This window comes from Hemicordylus capensis, chromosome 3, assembly GCF_027244095.1.
Source record: "Hemicordylus capensis ecotype Gifberg chromosome 3, rHemCap1.1.pri, whole genome shotgun sequence".
Classification (NCBI taxonomy): Eukaryota; Metazoa; Chordata; class Lepidosauria; order Squamata; family Cordylidae; genus Hemicordylus; species Hemicordylus capensis.
In genome coordinates, this window is record NC_069659.1 from 328,292,893 (window position 1) to 328,312,280 (window position 19,388).

General features: G+C 43.5%; 1 long non-coding RNA gene across 2 annotated transcripts in view; it reads right to left on the minus strand.

Annotated features, from left to right (window-relative positions):
- LOC128349585 (uncharacterized) overlaps positions 1–16,389 on the minus strand; it is a 73,302-nt gene extending 56,913 nt beyond the window's left edge. Inside the window, exons 1-2 of one of the 2 annotated variants that reach the window (XR_008318863.1) lie at positions 16,358–16,389; positions 14,414–16,053 (exon numbers count right to left, since the gene is read on the minus strand). This is a non-coding gene — a long non-coding RNA (uncharacterized LOC128349585). Of the gene's footprint in view, positions 1–14,413 lie in introns of both variants that reach the window. The other variant, XR_008318862.1, reaches the window with a different exon arrangement.
- Between the last annotated feature and the right edge of the window lie 2,999 nt (positions 16,390–19,388).

Sequence of the window (19,388 nt, forward strand, 5' to 3'; positions counted from 1 at the left end):
GAGTACAGAAATAACGAACATGCCTGACCAACTCAATCTCATGTTACCCAAACCAGTACAGAAAAATACAGCTCCTACTGGTCAGGATCATAGGAACATAGGAAGCTGCCTTATACTGAGTCAGACCATAGGCCCATCTAGCTCAGTATTGTCTACACAGACTGGTAGCGGCTTCTCCAAGGTTGCCAGTAGGAATCTCTCTCAGCCCTGTCTTGGAGAAGCCAGGGAGGGAACTTGGAACCTAGATGCTCTTCCCAGAATGGCTCCATCCTCCGAGGGGAATATCTTACAGTGCTCATACATCAAGTCTCCCTTTCATATGCAACCAGGGCTGACCCTGCTTAGCTAAGGGGGCAAGTCATGCTTGCTACTAGAAGACCAGCTCTCCTCAAACCAACCCAAGGCACTTTTGTGCTAGGGGGAAATACAAAACAGCACCTCCACCCCATTACTTAATCTGGAGTACATTCATCCAGAAGTTCTCCTGCACCGGCCTCATTGAAATGGGGTTGAGTAAGGGAACAACAACATTGTTACACAACTGTTCTTTTCCAGTCCAGGAATGGTGTGGCCAGAACCAAGTGCATGGCTCATCGTCACCTTCCAGCTAGGACTGGCAGGAGGAGACAATTGGATAGGAAGCAGCTTTTCAGTGGTCCCATTCAAACACTTCAAGAGCCAATGGATTGGAAGAATTTGAGGGAGGGTGGCGACTGATGTATTCTCAACCATGGCTCTCTATTCAGTTTGAATATTCCAGTTATATCCCAGTAACAATAAAATGGTCTGCCAGTCTCGCAATACCAACAGGCTTTTGCAAGGCTGGCAATAATGGGCCATATGACACTATTCCCACCCTGATCCCAAGCTGATGAACGAAACTGGAATATTTGGTTTTAATTTGATTTATTTCTATTGACAATAACTGTGTGAAAAAGGTTTCAGGCCAAGTTACACAGTCTCAGTGATGCAATTGCATGTTTATAATAACCTGAAATAATAATAACCTGATATAGGTTATTATTGCCAGTATAAGCTGTAACTCACCAAGGTAAATGTAGACCACTAGCTATGTATCATGACTTGCAAGGTACTTTGCATACACATACACACATTTTCGAAGTCCCAGGCAAACAGCAAAATTAAGAGAATTAATAAGCCCTGTCAGGTCACAATACATGGGTGGTAAGCTGGTTTCAGTCTGGTGGATCTGTTCTGTTCAAACTTTTCCTTCAAAAATGTTATAGCTTCCAGGACTACCTTTGTCTCCAAGACATTCAAAAAGCCTAATCAACCACCAATACCAAAGTGAACTGTCTGTGAAGTATGCTGCAAGTCGGTGAGATTAGGAGGTGATAACAAATAATTTTTTTTTCAAGTCACACACTCCTGTGAGCTTAAAGTAGCCATCCACAGAGAAGGTTCCCCACTATACCTGCATTTTTTCACTTCTCTGGTCTTTCTTTCATCCAGTCAGTTTCTATTGAGAGTGGATCTCAGCAACCAGTGTGATTGGATGAATCATTCAAGCATTCCTAATACTAAACCACAGAAGACTACCTCAGGGGAGGCTGCCCATTGCACATCTGTGCGAATTGCTACTTTGGAGATTGCCTCCTCCTAGTCAGGAGGCATACCCAGAACAATGACTTAACCAGAAATAAGAGTGTGCCCCCATGAGAACAGCCCTGCTGGATCAGGCCCAAAGCCTGTCTAGTCCAGCATCCTGTTTCACACAGTGGTCCACAAGGTGCCTCTGAGAAGCCCATAGGCAAGAGGTGAGGGCATGCCTTCTCTCTTGTTGTTGCTCCCCTGCAACTGGTGTTCAGAGGCATCTTGCCTCTGAGGCTGGAGGTAGCCTATAGCCACCGGACTAGTAGCCATTGATAGACCTATCCTCCATGAATTTGTCTAAGCCTCTTTTAAAGCCATCCAAGCTAGTGGCCTTCATCACATCCCATGGCAGAGAATTCTATAGATTAATTATGCTCCGAGTAAAAAAGCACTTCCTTTTGTTGGTCCTAAATTTCTTCGCCTTCATTTTCATGGGATGACCCATGGTTCTAGTGTTATGAGAGAGGGAGAAAAAATTCTCACCATCTACTTTCTATACTCAGTGCATAATTTTATATTGAGTTCCAAGCACTGAATGTTTAAAAAAAATTAAACGGTTTTTAACTGTTATTTTGTTTTTCATGTGTTTATTTTTGTGAACTGCCTAGAGCCTTTGGAGTCAGGTACTATATAAATTTAATACTTTTACACACACACACACACACACACACACCTCTGTCATTTGTCCCTATAGTCGCCTCTTTTGCAAACTAAAAAGCCTCAGAAGCTGTAGCCTCTCTCTACTCCATGCATAATTTCATACACCTCTATCATGTCTCCCTGTAGTCACCTCTTTTCCAAACTAAAGAGCCCCAGATACTGTAGCCATGCTTCATAAGGTGCTCCAGGCCCCTGATCATCTTGGTTGCCCTCTTCTGCACTTTTCCCAGTTCTACAATGTCCTTCTTAAGATACAGCGACCAGAACTGTGCACAGTACTCCAAATGTGGCTGTACCACAGATTTGTATAAGGGCATTATAATATTAGCATTTTTATTTTCAGTCCCCTTTCCAATGATCCCTAGCACAGAATTCCCCTTTTTCATAGCTGTCATGTACTGAGTCGACACTTTCAATGAGCTGTCCACCATCACCTCAAGATCTCTCTCCTGGTCAGTGAGATACTGACAGCTCAGACCCCATCAGTATATATGTGAGCTGGGGTGGGGGGGTTGCCCCAATATGCATCACTTTAAACTTGCTTACATTGAACTGCATCTGCCATTTTGTCGCTCACTCACCCAGTTTGGAGAAATCCTATTGGAACTCCTCACAATCTGTTCTGGATGTCATTACCCTAAACAATTTAGTGTCATCTGCAAATTTTACCACTTCACAGCTTACCCCATTTTCTAGATAAATTATGAATGAATTAAAGAGCACTAGTCTCAGTACAGATTCCTGAGGGACCCCACTTCTTTCTTCCCTTCATTATTCCTACCCTCTGTTTCCTGTCTTTCAACCAGTTTCCTGTCTTTCCTGTTTCCTGTCTTTCTCTGTTTCCTGTCTTTCCACACATGCACCTGTCCCCTTATCCCATGACTGCTAAGTTTACTCAGGTTTACCCTTTGATGGTGAACTTTGTCAAAAGCTTTTTGGAAGTTCAAGTTTACTATGTCAACCGGATCACCTTTATCCACATGCCTGCTGACACTCTCAAAGAACTACGAAAGGTTATTCAGGCAAGACTTGCCCTTGCAGAAGCCATGCTGGTGCTCCTTCAGCAGGGCCTGTTCTTCTAGATGTTTAACAATTTTGTCCTTAAGTATGCTTTCCATCAATGTACTGAGCACAGAACTTATGCTGTAGTTTCTCAGATTCCCCCTAGATCCCTTTTTGAAAATGGGAGTTACATTAACTACTATAGGAACATAGGAACATCGGAAACTGCCATATACTGAGTCAGTCAGACCATTGGTCTATCTAGCTCAGTATTGTCTTCACAGACTGGCAGTGGCTTCTCCAAGGTTGCAGGCAGGAATCTCTCTCAGCCCTATCTTGGAGAAACCAGGGAGGGAACTTGAAACCTTCTGCTCTTCCCAGAGCGGCTTCATCCCCTGAGGGGAAGATCTTGCAGTGCTCACACATCAAGTCTCCCATTCCTGTGCAACCAGGGCAGACCCTGCTTAGCTATGGGGACAAGTCATGCTTGTTACCACAAGACCAGCTCTCCTCTCCTTTCCAGTCCTCTAGTACAGAGCCTGATGGTAGAGACAAACTACATATTTTTGCTAGAAGATCAGCAATTTCACATTTGAGTTCCTTCAGAATTCTTGGGTGGATGTCATCTGGCCCTGATAATTTGTTAATTTTTAGTTTTTCAAGACAGTTTAGAGCACCTCTCTTGTCACTTCAGATTGGCCCAGTTCTTCAGCCTCCAAGCATGAGAAGCTCCAAGCATGAGAAGCATTGCATAAGTATCCTCTGCAATGAAGACAGATGCAAATACCTCATTCAGTTTCTCTGCAATCTCCTTATCCTCCTTAAGAATCTCTTACATGCTATTATCATCTAAGGGGGCCAACCGCCTTCCTGGCAGGTTTTGTACTTTTGATATATTTAAAGAAGTTTTTGTTATTCCACTTGACATTTCTGGCTATATGCTCCCTAAACGCTCTTGTTTGCATCCCTTATTGCCTTTTTGCATTTGTTTTGCCAGAGTTTATGTTCCCTTCTGCTCTCTTTGTTTGGGCAGGACTTCCATTTACTGAAGGAAGTCTTCTTCCTTTTTACAGCTTCCCTGACTCTCCTTGTTACCATACTGGCATCCTCCTGAACTTGGTGGTACCTTTCCTCTTTCTTGTTATACATTCCAACAGAGCTTCTATTATTGTGGTTTTAAATAAATTCCATGCTTTCTGGAGCAATTTGACCTTCCTGACCTTTCCTTTCAGCTTCCTTTTTACCAGTCTCCTCATTTTGTCAAGTTTCCTCTTCTGAAGTCCAACACATCTGTGTTGAACTTCCTTGGCAATGTTCCACTCTCATATAAGCTGAATTGGATCACACTATGGTCACTGTTCCCCAATAGTTCTACACCTCTGACATCTTGCACCAGGTCCTGGGCACCACTAGGGATTAAGTCCAAGGTTGCCTTTTCTCTGGTTGGTTCCGTGACCAACTAAGGCACAGTCATTTAGCATGTGTAGAAATTTGGCCTCTATGTCAATACCCATACATGAATTTGCCCAGTCTATGTGAGGGTAGTTGAAGTCACCCATTATTACAGCTCTGTCTCTCTTTGACCGCATCTCTTCTTTGCTTTTCCAATTCCACGTCACTCTCAGCGTTTTGATCCAGAGGGTGAAAGCACGTCCCTAGGAGCACATTTCCTTTCAGTCCTCATATTGTTACCCATAATGATTCTGTGGAGGACTCTGGTCCTCCTAGGTTTTCTAGCTTGTTGTATTCTATCCCTTCTTTGATACACAGTGCTACTCCACCCCCAATCCTCCCTTCCTGTCCTTTCTGTAGAGTTTGTATCCAGGAATAAGTGCCCCACTGGTTCTCACCATTCCACCAGGTTTCCATTTTGCCCATTTTACTATATCTATTTTTCATTAGCAACCAAGTACTCCAGCTCACCCATCTTGGCTCAGAGGCTTCTGGCATTGGTATGTAAACAACTATACACCAAGAAAATGATGCATATAAGATGTTTGGGAAATGCTGTCATAATTGCCTGCAGACTGGGATTTCTTGACATCACTTTAGGCAGGGTATTTCTTTTTCTTTTTCCCATAATGCAGCCCACACTTCTTACATGGTTGCTGGGAGAAGATTTTCTGCTTAGTAGTTTCATTTTATCACAAATCTAAGCTATTCATTTGTGTTTGCAAAAGTAAAAGAGGTACATGTTAAGCATTTTTAGGGCAGCAGAAGGAAAGTATGAGTCAAAGAGCCAGCAATTCTTGTGGCATAGAATGAGGTTCTCACTTCCTCCTAGCAATGGGAACAGACATTTCTTTTCATTCAGTCTCTACACCCACAGAAATTAAATTGAGAAAAACATGTGAATGCTCTTATGTCAGTGTCAGGAAAGTCAAATATTCCATTTTGGCAGTAGTTTGAGGCGGACAATTAACCTATTATATGCATCAGCTGCAAATGTTGCAGAAATTCCCTTTGTTCTTCTTCCATACAACATGCTCAGGGATTAGTTTATAAATGCCAGCATGATCAAGTTGTAAAGCTTTTCAACTGGACCACTTCAGGCTGTGGATGTGTTGGGGATTTGAATGCTCCCATCTCCAAATCCTGCACATGCAAAACCATGGAGAAAGAAACATTGGTAGACTTACCTTGAAGGGTTCTTTTTCAGGGTATAGGGAGGTCATACTCAACGTGATGGGTTTATTAATTATCATCATCATCAACAACAACAACACTTTATATCCTGCTCTTCCTCCAAGGAGCCCAGAGCAGTGTATTATAGGGATGTGTCCGAACCGGTTTGGAGGCCATGCTGGAGGCCTCCGAACTGGTCCGGTTCCGAGCCGATCCAGTGGTTCGGCACGGAGGGGGGCTGTAGCTTTAAGGGCAGGGGGATGGTACTTACCTCCCCCCCGCCGCTCTTCCCCCTCCGGCGCTGTGTTTTAATCTAAAGTTTCTGGGGCAGCAGCGTTCCTCCCTGCCGCCCCTGCCCCCATCGTTAGCCCACAAGTGCCGAAGTTAGTAGCACGCATGCGCCCCGGGGGGGTAAGTACCAACCCCCGGCCTTAGAGCTACAGCCCCCCCCCCATGCCAGACCGGACCGGTTCGGGGGGTTGCACATCCCTAGTGTATTACATACTTAAGTTTCTCCTCACAACAACCCTGTGAAGTAGGTTAGGTTGAGAGAGAAGTGACTAGCCCAAAGTCACCCAGCAAGTATCATGGCTGAATGGGGATTTGAACTCGGGTCTCCCCAGTCCTAATCCAGCACTCTAACCACTACACCACGCCAGCTCTTATCAGCCTCTGCATGCTCCAAGATAGGACCAATCAAAATTAAGCAGGCTAGTTCCTAGGCAGCAACTGTCACTCAATCCCCAGTTCCGTGACTGTATAGCGTAGCAAAGCCTTTGAGAAAAGAACATAGAAAACTAGCAGGTAGAAACAGAGAACAACGTTCAAGAACTGCCATAAAAAACACAGAAAGGTGAACTGTTACCCTGGGAGTCATTTCACCTCCTCAACTACAAAACCATGTAAACATGACATGGAAAAAATGAAGAAACCCACCATCTGTGGGAGGGCCGGATGACCTCCTTATACCCTTCACAATAAGTCTACCAATGTTTCTTTTCCCATGGTATAGGGAGGTTATCCTCAACGTGATGAAGCTGAAAATATAGGGAGGGAGCGGATGGCTAAACCACCTGCTGTAAGATTGTATGCCCCATAGCAGCCTGAGCTGCATGAAAGGAAGGTATTTTGCAGTGCTTGATGAATGGTGACACAGAAGCCCAAGTAGCCGCTTTGCAAATTTCCTTCACGTGTGCCTTTTCCATAATGGACATCTCATACAGTAGAATGAGCCACGGGAGCAGTCTGGAGTACCACCTTGCCCAAGGGGTGCACTCCAAGCAGGCAATCATTGAACCCATGAGCTGCGCTAGTATCATTTATGTATTTATTTTTATTTATTCATCACATTTATATACCACCCAAACTTTTGTCTCTGGGCGGTTAACATAAACCATATGTTAACCGTATGTTTTTAACCATAGCTTGGTTAAAAAGATGGTTTTTTAGATGTTTTTTAAACATTGCCAGAGATATCCACTCTGTGCTTGCCCAGAAAGGGCTCGATCAAGGCAGCCAACTTCTGTCGCTGTTCCAAGAACAGGGAGATCATGGCCCACCAGGTGTCAAAAAGGTATCAAAAAGACCTGAGGGATTCCATCCAGAATGACCTCTTCCTCACATATCTGTTGAGGTGTTTCAAGTCCAGGATTGCTTGCCAGGACCTGTCCTTCTTTGGCACCAGAAATAACAAAGAATAAACATCTGAACATAATGAGATTGATGGAACCAGTTCTATGGCCTGAATCTCCAACAGATGTTGAATGGCCTGATCCATTAATAGACTTTTTGTTCAGACCCTTGACTTAGGAGTTTCCAAATAAAAATTGGGGGTGGGGGAGGAAGGAAGTCCATTTAATAACCTTGGTGAACCATCTGTAGCACTCCACGATTGGAGGTGCTGTCCACCCAGGCCTCTGAAAAACACAGAAGCCTGCCCCCTACCAGGATCGGGCCATTGCTTATGGTTTCCCTGGTTGGAGGTGGAAGGGTAGGACCTGCCCTGTTGGTTCCTGGCCACCCCAACCTTGAATGTTCTAAGATTGATGCCAAGCTGGTCTGTAAGAGTTGGAGTGGTTATCTCTGAAGTTGTCTCTGAAATGCTGATTGGCAGGAGGACAGTTGAAACTTCTGTAGGGACGAAATGAAGAATAGGAGGCACCCCCTCTAAATGGCCTGTGAAAGTCCTTGTGACCAGCAGGCATGGCTTTCTTTTTATCCCTGGTCTCCGCTAAAACTGCCTCTAAAGAATCCCCCAAAAGCTTTTCTCCTGAGAACGGAATGGCAGCCAAGGTAACCTTTGATTTGTATCTAGCTATCTACATGCCAGGTTTTTAACCAGAGGCCTCTGTGGACAGCCATGCCAGAGGCCATAGCACATGAAGCATACTGCATACAGTCCAGACTTGAATCCACCAGAAGGGCAGATGCCTTGGCCAACTTATTCAACTTGATGCAATTTAATATTTCCTGTGGGAATATATTGCACCAGGTCTTTTTCCCAAAGAATAGAAGCCTTCGCAAATACTGAATTAGTCGCTGCAGCCCTGATGACCGTAGCAGTAGCCTCATGTCCTTTTCGAAGGAAGTGATCAGCCTTATTGTCCTCAGGATACTTAAGCTGCTCACCCCACTCCTTACACATCAATGCCCCTGCCATGAGCTGAGCCACAGGGGCGACCACCACAGGAACTGCTAGAAGAGACATAACTCCGTTAGGACAGAGCAAGTTTCGATGAGACTGAGGCACCCCACTCAGCCAGCATGATCTCCTTGAAAAGAGATGAAAAAGATACAGTGGCAGCCATCGCAGGTGTGGAGGGGAACACATCCTGGTCCAAACCCAGTGTGGCTGTGGTAGATGACTCTTTAGCCACATCTTTAATAGCCCGCTTGGCCCTAAATAACAGCACCTCAAAATCTGCCATAGTAAAAAGGCACATAGCAGCCCTCCTTTTATGAGGGAATCTCCTCTGCCTGGGGGAAAACCTCCCCCTTTCCCCCAAGGGAATAGCCTGTTGAGAAGGGCTCGAATCTAGGGTGGGGGGATGAAACGGATGGTCTGGCAGGGCACCTGGGCAGCGTTGGAGGCATGGGCACTGGCAAAGGTACAGGTAAAGGAGGCACAGGAGCAGCGGGAAGGATAGGAAAAGGAGGAGGAGCGGGAAGTGGAACAGCTGTAATAGGAGCCAGAGTTGAGGGAGACACCACAGACAGGCACTGTTTAGCAACAAACTCCTACAGCCATTTAGCAACGTCACGAGGTAGAATAGTAGGAAAAGAACTCACTTCCCTCACCGATGCAGACAGCAGCACTGCCACCGATGGCAGGATCAGGCCCCTAGGTGCCAATGGAGATATGTCAGGCGCACAGAGTAGAACAGGCGCGGGTGGATGGAGAGAGTCCAGCGCGTCTGGAATCTTATGGGCAGGGGCAAACAAGCTAACCTGACTGTCAGTAGCCTCCAAGATGGCAGGCACTGTTGCCATGAGAGGCGTGATAATCGGAGGAGCCAAATTCAAAATGCTGGATGGAGAGCACACTCTTTTGGTGGGCAGATCGGATGGGCTGAGAACGGCCTGGATCTGCAACCTCTCGCTCAAAAGCGGAGCGCTTCACTTTCTTCTTTTGTGCAGCCCTGCTTGTCTCCTTACTCTTTCTTTTTGTGACCTCTGCCTCTGCTAAATGTTTAGTCTTTTTTGCCACCTTTTTGTGCAGCTTAGCTCCCTGTCAAAATAAGAGCATCTCCATCTCTGATTGCTTTTAGGAAGACCCTCAAGGCACACCTGTTTTCTCAGGCTTTTAACTGAAATTAATTTTAAACTGTTTAATGTATTGTATTCCATGAAATTGTTTTACCTTTTTAATTATGTGAAATTGTTTTAATTGTTTTTACTCTGTTTTATATTTGTTGTGTTTTAAATTGTGTATACCACCTATAGATACACATACCAGGTGGTATATAAACATAATAGACAAATAAAATTACTGTAAGCATTCCAGTGGTTAGGGTTTCAAAGGGCTGTCCATATAAGCTGCTTTTTAAAGCTCATAAGCAAGTTTTGTGAAAGAAATCACAAGTTATAACTACAGTGTCCTTCCCTGGTCTTTTCCACCATGACCCACAGCTGCTTCCGGAATTTCACTTGTTCCAAACATTAGTTGACCACAAAGGAAACCACCAGCTTTTGTACAACACATGTTCTGTAAAATGACAGCCACATTCTCAAGATGCAGTAAATCCTTGGCAACTTTATTGACTCCAATAGAATTCTATCCAGGTACCAACAGCAGATGGACAAAAGGAACAGCCAAGATCAGAACCTGACCCAATCTCTAATTCCTAGGAGTGACTGAATTTTCTAATGAGCTAATCTTCTGCCTTTTAACTGATTAATCAAATTTTCAAATAAAAGCATAACGCATTGCATCTAATTAAAAAATATCAGACACACATTAACAAAATTTACAAAAAAATTCTTCAAGGGCGGGTGGAAACATAGTCCATCATCATCTCAGATAATTGGCTGAACATAATAATGGAAAAAACTCAACACATGTATACATTTGTTTCCCAGTATACATGTGAACATCTTCTTTAATTCATATAAGATAAATAAGCTCCAGACTTTTCAGCAAGGCCCAGCACTTCCTTTCCTTTTGCAGTACTGGGAGTATATCTATTTTTTCCCCATAACTGGACATTAAGCTGTGAGTTTGAGTAGTCATTATAAGATGACTTTTCAGGTTTTTGTGCTGTACTCAAGTTCTCCAAACAGCCAAGAAAAATTGCTAGAAGATCAGAAGGAACAATAATTCCCATCGATCTTGTGCTTTCCAATACTTGAATCCAGAAGCCATATTTTTACTACTAATACTAGAAGTGTATTAGTGTTACTTTACTATAACTGTAGTGCCAGCATGTGAGGAGTGTTCATCAGTTTAAATCAGGGGTTCCCATCCGGGTACCAGTATCACTAGGGGTTCTTAAAGGGCTTCCAGGGGTACTCAAGAGCCCTTCTGCATCCCCACATTGCTGCTGCACTATTTTGGGCCCTGGATATCTGAAGGACTGCCTGCTCCCAAGGGTTTCTGCCTGCTTAACAAGGTCATTTGGGGCTCTGCTCTGTGTGACAACATTGGGGGAGGTTCGACTGTTATACATGAAGAACAGGGCCTTCTCTGTGGCTGCCCCCTGGTTCTGGAATGCTCTCCCGGTGGATATCCATACTCTGGTGTATGTGGCTACTTTTAAGAAATGGAAAACACTTTTATTTGCTCAAGCTTTTACCACTTAAGGGTTGCCAGTTCCTCCTTTCCAGCTGCTCTTTTTTGTTTTCATGGTTGTTGTTGGTGTTTTATGGTTTTAATTGATTTTAATATTTTAATGTGATTTTCGCCACCTTAAGTGACACAGCAGGGAAATGTTTGACTAACAAGGAGAAGGTTGCTGGTTCAAATCCCCAATGGTATGTTTCCCAGACTATGGGAAAACACCTATATCAGGCAGCAGTGATATAGGAAGATGCTGAAAGATATCATCTCCTACTGAGCGGGAGGAGGCAATGGTAAACCCCTCCTGTATTCTACCAAAGAAAACCACAGGGCTTTGTGGGTGCTATGAGTCGAAATCGACTTGATGTCACACTTTACTTTAATGCAATTTTATGGAATTTTATTGTATTAATTTTTGTAAACCACCTTAGCATAATTTTATGAAAAGTGATATATACACCTAATAATAAATATATAAACCTAATAATTAATAAATAAATTTGTTCCCCATCTGAGGACCACGGGTTTGAAGTCAATGCATTCTCAGCAATGGGTCTGCTGCAGAAAGTCAGGGGTGGGGCGGAAGGGTGAAGATCTCCTCCTCTTCCCAATTGGCTTAGTGTATCCCTACCCTCAACCTGACTGGCTTCAGAAAATTAGCACTGAGTACTCCCATTGAAATTAATAGACATAAACTTCTCCCATTAATTTCAATAAGACATCTTATGAGTAACTTAATCTGGATGTGAACCAGTGACTGTAGCAGCCTGTCTTCCTAATGTAACATTCACATTTATATTTTTATGTATATATGTTCACACACCCAATTTTAATTTCAATGGGAGTACTCAAGAATGACTTAATCTGAATTTAAGTCAGTGACTGGAGTAGCCTGTCTCATAACTATAACATTTAAACATGTCTCTTTGTGTACATACTCACTCACTCACGAAATCTCTATGGAATACCTGAGTTGAAGGTTTGCAGCAGAAGAGGTATATGCTTTTAAAAAATGCTTTAAAAAATGTTTGGAACCCCAGACTTAAACAGGGTTTCTGAGCATACAGAGGGGATATTTGGAGCATATAGAGGGGACCATATAGAGGGGATATTTAGATGCCTCAACACTCCTCACATACAATTCAAGGCCATGTTGAGAAGGTGTCGGCACATACCTCGGTGACATCAGGGTGGGCACATTCTCATCATGGCCCCAGCGTTATCATATGTAGGGGTCTGTGTTCATTTGAACCAGCACCATACATTTTGACACTGAGCTAATAATATTCAGACACTAAAAAAGGTTGATGGATCTTAAGATTGTTGTGAGGATTACTGTGATGTATGTGAACTGCTTTGGATACTCTGAAGTGCTATACAAATTCTAGGTATTTATTTATATATTAATATATACACACCAACACTTATAAAAGAGAGAAGATTTTTTAAAAATACGTTTTATCCCAAGAGTTCTATTCCAATAATGTTCCAGTTTAATAACTATCTGGTGATGTTCTTTCTTTCATTTACTAATAGTACATAAGTTTGGTTATTAGAGCCATCATTCATATCCAGTTAAGCCAATCTAATATTACGTGTTGGTTCAGGGATTTTCCAGACAGGTACAATGCACATCCTGGCTGCCAGTAATTTACAAGTAATTGTTTTGAGGTGTCAAAATTAAGTTTTCCAAGTAATCAAGGAGTACAAGCTTAGGAATCTTGTCTAGAATTTACAAAATGCACAATTAACAATTGCCAGAAGTTCCAAAAGAAATGAAAATGTGAAATAATGTGAAAGAAATAAAATTGTTTAAGCTGAACACCATGATTATACATTCTAGATCAGTCAACTCCCAAATCTTTCCATATGTTTTAATCAGGGTTACAACTATGTTTCATATACAAATATAGGGAATTATTTATAGTTGAGGCTTTTCTCCCACTTTGCCTTCTTACACCAATTACTCATAGGATAGGATAAAATAATTATCATATCATATATGCAGAAGAGGGAAACACCTGGAAAAAACACTATCAAAATGAGACTAGCATACCAATGGCTTAAAATTATTTCACTAAAAATTATCTAACCCGGGCCACATTTATTGTTTAATTGATTCCAAACATTACAAAGGCTAGCTGCAGACAATTGTATTTCCTAGCTCTATCATGAAACCATAAAGCAGAATGGACTCTTTCTGCTTTTTGCTCTCCTTAAACCATCTTGTCTGCTCTTAACCTTTTAGAAGTTACTGGAGGTTTTATACCACACTTCTATACGGGGAAGAGCTATTCCTCTCTCTTAATTTTTGCTTCAGTGAAATTACTATGGCTACTCTAGTACTTTTGTTTTAATTCCAAATATAGTCCGGCATTTTCTGCTGCCAGTTTCTCAAAATGTTTAATTATACCATGTGATCAAACAAAATCACTGGAGTACATTCAGTTTAATCACTGCCATTTTCCCCAATCATGGTAACTTAAGGTGTGGCTATTGCTCGAAATATTTCAGAACTTGTAGGATCCCGGTCTTCGGCTACGAAAGGAGGAATCTGACTGCTGAGAATATGAGGAGGCCCAAGACGTAGTGGATTTGGCACATTTGTATTGTCTGGACATTCTGGATTGCGGTGTTTTTAAAATTCATGAAATGTGCTGTGTATCTGAGCTTTTGAACATTTTCAAGCAGCTCATCAGTGCTGGGCCCAAACAGAGCCTCCCCATCAAAGGGTAGGCTCTCGATCCTTGTCTTAGCTTCAGGTCCGAAGATCTCAGTGAGGCAGAGGGCAATGGAAGAAATCATGGACCTGGATGCACAGTCCATCTGTGACACGATAAATGTAACTGTTTAGCCAGATGAGACTCTTCACTGTGAATTAGGGATGTGCATGGAACCAGCTCAACACTTCCGATCAGGAAACCAATGGGGCAGCCAGGAGATACGCTGCCACGCCACCGAACTATTTATACACAAAGCACTGGAGGGGGAAGCACGGTGGTGGGGGTAAGTGCACCCTCCCCTATCCTTAAAGCCACCCCGGTCCCCGCATTCGAACTGGTTCGAACATTGCGGTTCCAAACCTGTTCAGCATTCTAAGAATAGAAGGCCGAACAGGTTTGAGCACATCCCTACAGCAAATCACATGGCCAAGTCTCTTTTTCAGTAGGCAGCATATCTAGATAGGAGCCTATTTTTTTCCCCAGAGGAGAAAAGATTATACCTCCCCATACATACCGGATAGTTAGCAGTTTTCAGTTGTAATGTCATGGTGGAGTAGAACTGACATCCAATGGAATCAATTTTCCGGCCTTCTCTGTCCAACAAAGTTGAGAGAGGGCTATGTTTTGTCCAAGTGAGCTGTCTCTACAATGATTGAGTTGGCATTGCAAAAAAGCAGAGTCCCTGTACCTTATACGAGGCTTCAATATGCTTAGATGTGGGTTGAGTTGAGCATGTTTTCATCCACGCATCCTTGGTGACATCTAGCATGGGCTTAAATATAGGAAGTGCCACTTGTGTATTGGTGTCTGCATCAATGACCCCGAAGATCGGGTCTGGATCAGGTTTGGTCAGATGTTTAATTTTCAGGCCTAAAGAGGTGGCCATTTGTAGGACTTGTTCTGAGTGGGAGCACACTTCTTCTGCTGGGGACTCCAGCTTGGGGTTGGGGATTTCCCCAAGCAGTGAAAAATGAACACTAGATAAAGAGTGTTTGGATTCCACGTCTGAGTCCAGTTCTGAATCTTGGAAATGTGACTCTGGAGGTCCAAGTGGGTCAGAAGGTTTTGAAGGCCAGTTGTGCTGGAATAACATCCTCCAGGGCTAGAGGTGGGAATTGAGTCACAGGCAGCAGAGCAGAGGGGACATTAACCTCCTTCTTGGGCATCTCTGTGCTGATTTTGGGGTGCTTAGGTTGTGGAGAGCTGGACTTAAGGTGTTCTCTGGACCAAGTCCTTGGACGTTGTGGTTGATACCAATGTCTATGCCACGTGAAACTATGGCTCTGAGATGAGTCGCAAATATGAGGTTGGTAGATGGGTGCATTCCCCCAGTATTGATGCTGTCAGTAGCTGTCATTAGACGGTGAACGTCGGTACTGTGAATAATCCTCCCTATAGTCCCAGTCTCTGGATCTGTAGTACCAATGGTGATCCACATAAGGGTCCCAGTATTCTTGCCATCGGGTTTGATATGGGTCCCAAGGGCAGTAGGTTTCAGTGTGCTACAAGAAGAGTTTCAACTTTCAGATCTAGGCTCATCGTCCAGAACAGAAGATGTTGGGTCCATGTCACATAGTAAGTTGGGGTCGACTAGGTCTTCCAGGTCCAAGGCATCCAGATCTGAGTCTATAGGGCAGACTGGGAGCATCAGTTTCAGAGGCAATTCTGACTGTGTCTTTTTAGGAATCTTCGGGAGACCCTGCCCCACTGGGGGAAGGAAGTGCCTCTTCGTCGGTTTTGATTACATCATGGTCAGTGAAGAGTGCACAGCTGGAGCAGGGACATGCTTCTTTTTCTTAGCAGGATCAGCACTAGTATCCACTAGGTGCTTGGCCCAGATCCTTTTCCATGGAGCAGGCATCCTGAGAGGTGGTGAGTACTGATGCTATAGGTGCAAGAGCTTTTTCTCACAAGAGGGATTGTAGTCAAACTGCCCACTTTTTACATGCCTGTTTGGTAAACTTCAGGCAATGAATACAAGAGTTGACTATGTGAAACTCCCCAAGGCAGAGCATCCAAGGGCAGGATCTTCGCATGGCAAACCGTACAGTGCTTGAATGTTACTTTGCTGGCCATGCAGTGATGGCCAGAATGGGGAGAAAAGGCAAGTGGGGCCTAATTCCCCTCAAAAAATTATAAGGCTCTGGCAAAAAGCTGAAAATCATGGAGAGAGAAAACTAGTGAATGGTGGAGTTAAAAACAAGGCGGAAGTACATGATTTCCCTCTTTAAAAAATTAGTGGGTTGGGACATATAGGCCAATAGGGCCCACCCCCCAGACAACAGCTCCTTATTGTAAGAAAAAGGTTCCCCTCAGCCCGGAGGGTGGCGGGGGGGGCGGGGCAGGCGACCAAACAAAATCAAAACAGAAAAGGTAAGAGAGAGAACACCAGAAGAAGTAGAGAGGAAGAAAACTACAAATAAAACAGGGGGGAAGTATAACAAAGAGATAATATGACCTTGAATTGTAAAGGCGACAGCACCAGAAAGCTGTTATTCCTTCAGCAGACGACAAAGAACTGAGAGGGAAACCAAACTGAGGCTAGGAAAGGGGGAGGAGCTACCACCAGAAAGAGAGCTTGGAAGCATCTGATTGCTGGTCCTGCTCAGGCACAGAAGCCCATGTGTGAGTAACAGAGACCATGCAGAAGAACCAAGCTGCACATTTCAAAAAGTTATTGCATATTATGCAAAGGGGGAGGCTTCACACTTTGCAAAATATGTAGTATTATTACGCTGCTTGCAAGTTCGGTGCCTGGGGAAATGCTGGAACCAAGAGCATGCACTTCCAACTGGCGTGTCATGTGAATCCACCCTAGTCCGGTTGCCAAGCCATCCACCCACCCAACATTCCCCACCCGCTTGGGACCAAGATTTGAAGCTGGGTGGAAAAAATTGGTCAAATGTCAGGTGGGCGGCTTGGGGCTTGGAGTTAGGCAGGTTAGGCAGGTTTGTATGGCACGCTAGCCGACAGCATGCACTCTCGGTTCTCACATCTTCCTGGGAACCAGACGGGCTGGCAGTCATGTGAAGCTGCCCAGTGTTAGAACTTTGCAAATATACTTCTTGTGCATCTGTATGAGTGCCTGAATTCCAGAGTGGATACAAGAACTAGCCACCCCTGCTCTAGAGAAATATCGAGAAAGGAGGAAATAGGTATGCCCACCACACCCCTGGGGCAAGAGTTGCTCCCCAAGAAAATGAAGGAGGGAAGCAGTTGTACACTTGGTGCATTTTCCCCCATGTACAAATATGAAGGCATGTTTACCTACCCTGCCCTCCTACCCTTCTCTCTCAGTAGTATTCCAGTATATGAGTTACTACTAGAAAAGCTTTTAAATCCTCAGCTGACCTCATTGGTGCAAAGCTGATTCTGATTGGCTATGACAGACATTAAGTTATTTCACTGAGTTCAGTAGAGAGAGTCACATCAGGACAAGCAAGGATCTATAGAAAACTGTAAATGCTCTCAATACACCTTCAGTTTTATGTTTGTACCAAAACCTTATCACCAAAGTATATTCTCTGTTTGATGCCCAGCTGGAAGTTCTCATTGAGCAGTTTCAGTTTCATGAATTTCATTTTCGCATTGTAACTCTAACTCCATGTTGCAACCACAATGTAGTCTGTTTGCCCGAAAGGAAACTGCACGCCTGCTTTTCTCCCCAGAAGATGGTGTTCTTAATGCACATTCTGGATGCATGACTTGTTAGGAGTACATCATACATTAGTCATTAAGCGAACATGCCTGTCCATTTAACGTGCTTTTACATGGCTAAACTTTTTAATTCTCTAGCCCCCTGCTATTGCAGTACTATATATAGGTCAGATTCCAATTTCCATGCTGCATTTTTACATATATGTAGCTTACAATCTAAAATTTGACATGGGAAACTGGTGAAGGGAATGGAAATAGAGGCAAGGTAGAAAGGGGAAAATATGCATTTATTGCATTTGTTGCAATAAATATGCATTTATTTCAGTTTGGCATATTTAGGCTTAGTTATAGTTGGGTATGGGGTCTAGAGGGTTATGCTAACAGCTTCATGGAAGAGGTGGACTCTGATGAGGGATATGACTGGTGTAGCATAGTGGCTCTAAGACAGCGCTAAGAATCAGGACTTTCTTGGGTCAGATCTCACCTCCTGCCATGAATTCAGTAGGTTTGAAGTTGGGTGGAAAAAACTGGTAGAATGTCAGGTGGATGGCTTGGGGCTTGGAGTTAGGCAGGTTTGTATGACATGCTGGCTGAGAGCATGCACTCTTGGTTCTCACACCTTCCTGGGAACCAGATGGGCTGGCAGTCATGTGAAGCTGCCCAGTGTTAGAACTTAGCAATAGGTGGGCTTAGACAAGCCATTTACTCTTAGCCTCAGCCCCAGCCCCAGTATTCCCAGCAATATGGGAATCCTACTGCTCACCTTACAGAGTTACTAAAGATCTATACGATAATATACGTCAAGTAAATAAAATATATAAATAAGGGGGGGGGAATGAAACCTTCAAAAAAAAATGTCTAGAGAAGGATCTCTGAGCTTCCAAGACAACAAAATTAGGAGAATGTCAATTAGGAGAAGAGGGCAGCCTCATCATTAACTGCTTGCAGGTTTTTTTTAAACTGGTTTTTGTTTTGGTTTTTGGCTGCACCTCTGTAAGAATGGCAGCTTCAGAAGGGCTTGAAGAACAGATAACATTCTGGGGGGCAGGACACTTGCCAGTCGTGATATTTTTTCTTTAAAAAAACTGAAATCAATTTTTAAAAAGCAACAACAGCCCAATTTGGATTCACCAATCGGGTTTTATGACTCAGCTGATGGCAATGCAGGGCACTCTCTACACAGGAAGAATGAGGAAGTGCAGGCAGACTCCTCTGACCCACCCACCTTTGAATCATTCATCCTTTAACATGTCACAGGCTATGCAGCCATGTTCAGGGGGTTTAGCACCATTTGGAGGAGAGGCACAGCCCCAACTGACAGCACTGCAAGCCTGCAGATGTTTGGGAGTATATTCTATTTTTATTTGATTGTTTGAGAAATCTTTCCATCATCATATGAGATGGTGAATTCTATGACTCCAATAGTAAATGGAGAAGAGTAAGAGAGATGACAAGTACCAAAATTTCCCAAAGGAGTGGACAGACTTGTATGTGTTTGTGGATAGGCCAGGATCTTCATGCTGTCTCATTTGTAACGGGAGACACTCCTCAAACAAACAAAATCAACTAATTTAGAAAAGCATTTCATGAAAAAAAAACCATGCAGTATTTACTGCAAAATCTCCCAAGGGTGATGCACCAAAAAACCAAGAACAAAAACCTGTGAGAAGCTGCAGCAAAAAATGAACATTGTATGAAATAGTCTGCTGGCATGGACAAAAAAGTTGGAGCTTAAATTCCACAAGTTTTACCGGCTCATACAACATTATTTGTAAGGGGAAGCCTTTCACTGACACAGATTACATGAATAAATATATGCTAAAAAAAATCAT